This window comes from Theropithecus gelada, chromosome 5, assembly GCF_003255815.1.
Source record: "Theropithecus gelada isolate Dixy chromosome 5, Tgel_1.0, whole genome shotgun sequence".
Classification (NCBI taxonomy): Eukaryota; Metazoa; Chordata; class Mammalia; order Primates; family Cercopithecidae; genus Theropithecus; species Theropithecus gelada.
Window position 1 is genome coordinate 165,889,779 of NC_037672.1, and position 7,657 is coordinate 165,897,435.

A 7,657-nucleotide genomic window follows, 5' to 3' on the forward strand; every position below is an offset into this window, starting at 1 on the left:
ATTTTAGGAAGACAGTGAATAGATTCTCAAGGATCTGTGAACCTACCAAGCTGAATACAAAATCTCATGTGCTTTTTAGATGAGTAGCTTCTTGCAAGAGTCCACTTCCTTCACTGGGTTCTCAAGGGGAACTTTCACCTAAAATGGTTAAGTGCCAGGTGTAGTGGCTCACACCTGTAATCCTAGCATTTTGGGAGATGGAGGCGGCAGGATCACTTGAGCCCAGGTATTTGAGACCAGCCTGGGCAACATGGTGAGACCTCATCTTTTAAAAAAAAAACAAAAAAAAAAAAAACATAAAACATAAAATAAAATGGTTAAAAACTTTCTGTACTAAATTGCCAACTCTTTGAATCCAGAAATGATCACATTGGTTTTTGTTTCCCTGTTGTAGCACAGTTCCTAGGGCTTGTGAATGCTAAATAAATGAGTTAACAAATGAATCAATGAGTGAATGAAATAACTCATTTAAAAGGAATTTATTGCTATAAGGAAGAACCAGTGTCAATACAGCTGTGATTAAGATAGACCTGGCTCCTTTTTTCATTGGGAAAATAATCTGGCAAGGAAGACAGACATTAAACAACTAATCACGCAATTACTATTTAATTCCAATGGTGGGAAGACCTATAAAGGAGAAGTACAGGCTGCTAGAAGGGATCATAACTAGGGGCTTTGATCCAATATGGGGGCCTGGGGTCAGAGAAGGCTTCTTCTTTCAGGACATAATGTTCTAAAAATAAATGAATAATAACAAAGAAAGATTGCAAAGAATGATAACTACAGCTACTATCCATTCATTATGTTACAAAGTCAACTAGGTGATAACATAATTTATACATGAAGAATAAAAATCCGAATTAAAAATTCACTTTAATGATGAAAGAGATTGTTAGTCAAAGTAGAGTTAGTATTACGCCTAGATGAGATCACTTAGGTTGGACATTTCACCAGGAAGTACCATGGGAGAGCATAATGCCTGAACTTTTATGAAACTCTTTTTTTTTTCCCAGCCAAAAATTTTCTAATGGTGTAAAGCCAGCTCTGGATACTTAAAATCAGGCCCCAAATGCAGCATGCATGCCAAGCCACATAGAAGAGGAAAACTCAGTGTTCCTGAAATTAGTTCTAACACTGGCCTCAATCCTCTGACCCCAGCCTCCTACTATTCCATTTCCATCTCTTTGTTTCAGGGCCTTCCCAGCTCTACCCTCTGGTTGCATAGTCTCATGTGGCTCTCAACTCACCTGCTGCATTTCCCAGACTTAAATGAGCCTTCCCCATCCAGGCCCTGCAGCTACTCAGACTCCTAGATCTGTATCAGAGGCCCTGGCCTGGCAGCCTCCACTGCACTTGGGCTCTGCAAGACGTTCTCACTCTTCCAGGGTCACCTGGGAAAGCCAGAATCGATACTGTGTGGTTTAACATTTGAAACTGACTTGCATGTAATGGCTTCTGCATTTCCAGATGGCACCTGTGTGATTGTAGGAATCTCATTTTAAGGATCACTGCTTTTTGTTTCTCATCTACAAGCTACAGAGACCCATCTCTCAGTTTGGATTTTGATTAAATAGTTATGCAGAGTAGAATACTTGGGCCATACACAAAACTTAATTAAAATAGGCCTCCACTTGGGATTAATGTGTGTTATTGACTGAATCGTGCCCCTCCCCCCTCCCCCCCTTCCCCGCCATATTCGTATGTTCAAGTCCTAACCTCCAATGTGGCTGTATTTGGAGAGAGTGCCCTTAGGGAGATAATTAAGATTAAATGAGGTTCTAACAGGAGGGCCCTAATCCAATAGGACACCAGAGAGCTTGTGCTGGAAATCTCTCTCTCTCTCTCTCTCTTTCTCTCTCTCTCTCTCTGTTGCCTCCCTGCACAAGGCCATGTGAGGACACAGTGAGAAGGCATCTATCTGCAAGCCAGGAAGAGAAGCCTCACCAGAAACCAACACAATTGCACCTTGATCTCAGACTTTCAGGCTCCAGAACTGTGAAAGAATTAATTTCTGGTGTTGAAACCACCCAGTCTGTGGTATTTTGTTATGGCAGTCCCAGCAGACCAATAGAATGTGACTGTTCACTGTCTTCTCTACTACAAGCAAGCTGCAACGTGCTGCTAGGTAATACCACACAGCCACTGCTGCTTGTGTGAGTTGAGTTGGGGAGAGGAGGTTACTATGAGACCTATTCCAGAGCAGAAATAGGAAGACTGTGAATTTCATCCTCTTCACTTGTCCATGGCCCACAGCATCCAGACCCCTCGAGGTCCTCTCCTATCTTCTCGCCAAAGCTTACTTTCAGGGAGGACTTGGAAATCCATTCACTCTGTGTGGTAAATAATGTAACAGCATAAAGTGTTATGTCACCTAGGGACATGTAAATTGAGCAGAGAGTCAAGTGTTAAGCTAAAGGGATAACAATCTAACAGTGAAATATCATCTAGCATCTTCCTGTCCAACAGTATGAATCTACTGTGAGCTCAGGAACATCCCCAGTATCAGATGTAAAGCTCTGAGGATAAGAGGGTAAAGAAGGCAATTACCTGAATTGTGGAGCTCACATGTGTTGAGAGAAACACAAATAAGCAGATTATGATACAGTGTGATAAAGGCTGTAAATGTGAATGAAGTGAGATAGGAACATAGAGCTTCAGGCTCAGGCCAGATAGGCGGTGGGGGCAAGTGTGTGTGTAGACATCTATATACATATATATACACACACACGTATATTTTATTATACATATATTATAGGTATGTGTGCATTATTATATGTATGCGTATACATATATGTGTTTGTGAGAGTGTGTTGGTGGGTGGGTGGGTGTGTAAAAGTAAGCCCTTACTGGCCAGGCACGGTGGCTCATGCCTGTAATCTCAGCACTTTGGGAGGCCAAGGTGGATGAATCACTTGAGGTCCAGAGTTCGAGACCAGCCTTACCAGCATGGAGAAACTCCGTCTCTAATTTTGTAAAAATACAAAATTAGCCGTGCGGTGGCATATGCCTGTAATCCCAACTACTTGGGAGACTGAGGCAGGAGAATCGCTTGAGCCCAGGAGGCCAAAGTTATGGTGAGCCAAGATTTCACCATTGCACTCCAGCCTGGGCAGCAAGAGTGAAACTCCATCTCAAAAACAAAAACAAAAACAAAAAACTAAAGTAAACCCTTACAAAGATAACAGCAAATGCTCATTGGGTAACTTAAATGCTATGTGCCAAGCACACTGTCTATATGTGTTTAATTCTCACAACAAACTATGATGTAGAAAAATATTGCTACCCTTCTGTTTGCAAACAAGGAAGCCAAAGCACAGAGATGTTAGATTGTCCAAGATCACACAACCAGTAAGTGGCAGAACTTCTAGAATTCCTACTCAAGCAGTCTCGCTACAGAGCCTTCTCCCCAACCACTACATTGTATTGTCTCTCCCTCATCTTCCCAGGAACGCTGAAAATGTACCATATACACATAAATCCAAATCTGGAAACTGACTTTAGATAGTTGTAATTGTAGTTGAGATTTTTTTTTGGCTGCAAGAAAGAGAAGTCCTCTAAAGCAATTGAAATATGTGTTTATGATGCAGAATATGACATCAACAAAAAGCAAGCTGGGACCACGTGGAACTGGAGATGGACCTCATTGGGAGCCTCGGGGACCACAGCAGCACATCCCTCTGCCCCCTTAATGGTCTCTGAGGCCATAAGAGCCCCCTTCTCTGCTGTCCTCTGTTTTAAATTTCTCCTTCTTCCTGTAGACCCACTTTATTTACTAATCACACAGTTGAAAATGGCTGAGCCCCATAGGACTTTTCAGTTCAAGGGACTAAACTCTGACTCCCTTTGTTCAAGACAGAGAATTGGATTGGTCGTTAATGAGGGGATGGATTAATGCCTGTGGAGAGCAGTTGGCGGGGGAGGCAGGTTGCTGTGTGAGTGAGTGGGGTGCTCAAAGGCGGAAGGTGCACCCACAGCCAAGCACCGTTGCCACAGGGGCTCAGAGTGGGCGGCCTTATTAAAGGAGGCTTGGCTGGGCATGTGCTCCACAGCAGATCAGATACACCATATAAGCAGCATTCCCCTAGGGGATCTTTGCTCAAAATAAACTCTGTTTTACATGCAACATGTACACCATTTAGTCTCCTTAACAGACTACTGCCTTTTTCTCTTTTTCAAATATTAATAGCTGAACTCAATGTCCCATGAAATCTGTAAATGTTTTGTTCCAAGTAACCAGTAGTGAGTCCCAGAACCAGCAAGCAACATATAATAATATGAAGAGAAATGGAAAAGGAGGTGATAATGTATGAGGAGAGGATATGAATTTTTAAGAAGTGAAACAGACACCAATCCTATAAGGAATATGAATCAGTCCCCTCTGGCAAGTAGCACTTATAATTTTCTTAAGTTGCTGAGTTGAAGCGTACATATCTATGGGTCCCTATATAATCTATGAATGGGAAAAAATGGGCCAGAATTCATCTTATTTTAAAAAATGACATATTAATTTATTTGGCTAATTTACTAGGCTAACCATTAAACCACAATAATTTAAAATAAACAAGTATAAAGTAGATGATCCTTAACCAAAACTATAGAAAGTATCCTTTTTCCCTTCTACTAAATAGAGATGGAATAAATAAGTTGAAAAGAATTGGCTTAGAAGATGACAGAGGCCAAGCACCATGGCTCACGCCTGTAATCCCAACACTTTGGGAGGCCAAGGTGGGAAGATTACTTGAGCCCAGGAGTTCGAGACCAGCCTAGGCAGCACAGAGAGACCCTGTGTCTACAAAATTAAAACTGAAAAATTATCTGTGTGTAGTGGTGCATGCCTGTGGTCCTAGCTCCTTGGGAGGCAAAGATGGGAGGATTGCTTGAGCCCAAGAGGTCTAGGCTGCAGTCAGCTGTGACTATGCCACAGCACTCTAGCCTGGGTGACAGACAGAAACCCCCGTCTCTAAAAAAAAAAAAAAAAGTGACAGATGACATCATTCACAACATAGAATCTAACTGTTTCAGGTAAAATTTCATAAACATATATAAAACTGGCAATATAGCATCATATATAACCCTGGATTTAGTCTACTGAATTTGAATTCTGGCTCTACCACAAGCTGTGTAATCTTGGGCAATTTATTAAACTCTCTGGGTTAAGATTTCTTTATGCAAAAAAAAAGGGAAAATAATATTGGCATGAGGTTATTGACAGCCTCATAAATAGGTTGATCCTATATAAAATGTTTAGCACAATGTCATCGCCTTACAATTATTAATAATTAGTAGCAACTCCTTTCAATGGGAAATAGGAATTCTGGACTTATGCATCAGACAGCCATAGTTCAGCCATCACTATTGACAGACTTGCCTTTATTATTATTCTGATTTCTCAGGTCAGAAAACATCTTCTTCTGTTTTTGTTCTTCTTCTGATATTTCTTACTTCTTGTATCTCACACAAAATATGTCAGTCACAATTCTGCATCTAGTATGGTGGCTCATGCCTATAATCCCAGCACTTTGGGAGGCCGAGGAGGTGGGTGGGTCACTTGAGGTCAGGAGTTTGAGACCATGCTGGCCAACATGGTGAAATCTTGTCTCTACAAAAAAACACAAAAATTAGTTGGGTGTGGGGCACGCACCTGTAATCCCAGCTACTCGGGAGGCTGAGGCAGGAGAACCTCTTGAACCTGGGAGGTGGAGGTTGCAGTAAGCCAAGATCTCACCACTGCACTCCAACCTGGGTGACAGAGCAAGACTCCATGACAAAAAAAAATAATAAAAATAAAAATTAATTAATTAATTAATTCTGGCTTCTAGCTTCCATTTCTTTCAAATCAATGTATTAAAAAAATATATCTGAGCCCTGAGGGTTCAACCTGGACAAGTTTCTTTATTTGCAAAAGATTATTCTCAAATATGTTTCTAAAGTTCCAGTGCTTAGAACAACATAATAAAGTATATTTCCCTGTTAGCATCTATTATATCCTCAATTTCCTTTTCAGCACAAGTCTGGACCTATGGGGAATTCTGGGAGACGTTTCGAAGCTACTGATGAAGTGGTGAATCCAACAGAAATAGATACACATGCAAAGCAGTTGTATTGGACATGAATGACCATAGGGGTGTCTCATCCTCATCGTATCTATGAAGAAGCGATGTTAACACACACCAGCCTCACAGTAACAGCATAGATGACACATGAAAGACATTAAATTTTTTTTTCCTCTTTTTATTTTTTATTTTTGTCCTATTTATTTATTTGAGATAGGATCTTACTCTGTCACCCAGGCTGGAGTGCAATGGCTCAATCTTGGCTCACTGTAGCCTTGACCTTCCAGGCTCACACAATCCTCTCATCTCAGCCTCTGAAGTAGCTGGGACCCCAGGTGCATGCCACCATGCCTGGCTAATTTTTTGTATTTTTTTTGTAGAGATAGGATCTCACTATATTGCCCAGACACGTCTCAAATTCCTGGACGCAAGTGATCTGCACGCCTTGGCCTCCCAAAGAGCTGGGATTACAGGCGTGAGTCACCGCATCTGGCCTATTTTTGTGTTTAACAAATACCTTGGATTGTTGGATTCTAGAGGAAGGGGCTCCGTTACATTGGAGAGCTGGAGTGGTCTGGAGTTCCACGGTGTAGTGAGCCAGAGGTCACCTCTCCTGCGGCTTCTCAGTGTCTCGCCGGCGAGGTTCGGCCCGAGTTGGATAGACATAGCCCTTGGCCGATTTAAACAACCTAATAAGCAATACAGCTGCCTCAAATCTTTGGGAATTTCAGAATGACTGACACTGCTGAAGCTGTTCCAAATTTTGAAGAGATGTTTGCTAGTAGATTCACAGAAAATGACAAGGAGTATCAGGAATACCTGAAACGCCCTCCTGAGTCTCCTCCAATTGTGGAGGAATGGAATAGCAGAGCTGGTGGGAACCAAAGAAACAGAGGCAATCGGTTGCAAGACAACAGACAGTTCAGAGGCAGGGACAACAGATGGGGGTGGCCAAGTGACAATCGATCCAATCAGTGGCATGGACGATCCTGGGGTAACAGTTACCCACAACACAGACAAGAACCTTACTATCCCCAGCAATATGGACTTTATGGTTACAACCAGCGGCCTCCTTACGGTTACTACTGATAGAAATGTTGGCAGCTTTTAGTAAAAGCATTTACTCTGTTACCATGACAAAAGTTTGGGTGTCTTCTGTTGGTCATAGTTTTATATCTGATTTTAGAGAATGGATTATTGATTTTGTGGAAGTTGAGACTTTAAAAAAAAATAGATCTTACTAGCGAGATGCGATGGTTGCTGGGAATACCTGAAATTGTGGATTATATTGCTTGACTTCTACCTCAGAATCTTCTTTATTTCATGACTTAATACTGCTATGAGTTTGGTATATTATTTGACCTCTAGGAGTTCTTTGTTTTACACAGAAATAAAAATTTTTAAATAGAAAAAAAAAAAACAAAAAAACAAATACCTTTATTTTTGCTTTTAGGTTGGATAAAATGTCTAATGTATAATATTAATATATTCACCTTTATACCAATACAGTTGTGAAATATAATTTTCTTTCTTCTCTTTTTAAATAAGTCCAACTTTTATTTTAAATTTGGGGGGCACATGTGTAGGTTTGTTACGTGGGTATA

At 41.1% G+C, this 7,657-nt stretch overlaps 1 pseudogene across 1 annotated transcript; it reads left to right on the forward strand.

The window, feature by feature from the left end:
• The first annotated feature begins 6,579 nt into the window (after positions 1-6,579).
• Positions 6,580-7,195, forward strand: LOC112624232 (annotated as a pseudogene). The gene has a single exon (XR_003119373.1). The product of XR_003119373.1 is annotated as an RNMT-activating mini protein pseudogene (transcript).
• The last annotated feature ends 462 nt before the right edge of the window (positions 7,196-7,657 follow it).